The following is a 1,011-nucleotide window of genomic DNA, read 5'->3' as shown; positions in this document are numbered from 1 at the left end:
GGGGACAAAAACAAAAACACACCAGAGAGTATGTTAAAAAAAAAAAAATTGTTGTTAAATGCAAATGGAAAGAGCTTAGGGAGGCTGCAAGACTGGCATTGGAACTGCAACAACTTGGCGGGCAATTGGAGATTTAAATACCACAAAAACACACCAGAGAGTATGTTAAAAAAAAAAAAAAAGGTATGTTAAATGCAAATGGAAAGAGCTTAGGGAGGCTGCAAGACTGGCATTGGAACTGCAACAACTTGGCGGGCAATTGGAGATTGATTAAATACCAAACAAGGCTTGATTGGTGTAGAGGTTCAATCATAATCAGGATTCAGAGGCAGAGCCTAGAGAGAGGAAGATTCCCCGTGAGAACCCCAAGTCTGAAGAAAGCTCAAACCAGTTCTACAGAAACTGCATGGAGAGAATTCTCATTTTTCTCATTTGCTTCTCATCTTTACATCCTGCAGTATGAGTGCTCAAAAAACAAAACAGCGCCCCCTCCACCAGCAGGAAATATGAGGCTGGCTCCAGAGTTGGCCCCTATGGAATCCCCTTGAAGGCACCCCAGTGCCTGGTCAGCAGAGCAGCGGGTGCTACTCTGGGCAGCATTGCATCTTGGGCTGGATGAGAGACAATGTGGAGAGGCTGGGTGCACGCTGGTATTTTGAAAAGGAAGCTGCAGTTATGAAAAATGAACAAAATAATTACTAAAATGCATCAAGAAGATGCCATTCCTACTGGCTAGGAGTAGCCCACAAGTCTGACATGCTTGTCCATAGGCTTACGAGGCTTTTGATTTAGTTCATAAGATTTGCTAAGCAGATTAGTGTTGGAGAGCCCTCATTTTTTAAAATGGCAAGAAAAAACAAAGTAACCTGGAATGTAAAAATGCGAATAGATCATGAAAATTCTCTCATAGACATACAATTCAATAGTCACATTTTGCCCAAACTGCAAAATCAACATTATCTTGTCTTTTGTATTCCAAAATGTTGCACATATGGCTGTGCTTTGATAACC

General features: G+C 41.5%; 1 protein-coding gene across 9 annotated transcripts in view; it reads right to left on the bottom strand.

Moving 5' to 3' along the window:
* Positions 1-1,011, bottom strand: part of LDB2 (LIM domain binding 2) — a 351,072-nt gene that overhangs the window by 292,722 nt on the left and 57,339 nt on the right. The window lies entirely within an intron of this gene.

Source organism: Myotis brandtii, unplaced genomic scaffold (genome assembly GCF_000412655.1).
Source record: "Myotis brandtii unplaced genomic scaffold, ASM41265v1 scaffold547, whole genome shotgun sequence".
NCBI lineage: Eukaryota > Metazoa > Chordata > Mammalia > Chiroptera > Vespertilionidae > Myotis > Myotis brandtii.
Note: the sequence above shows the minus strand (reverse complement) of the source record. Positions and strands in the feature narration are given on the sequence as shown.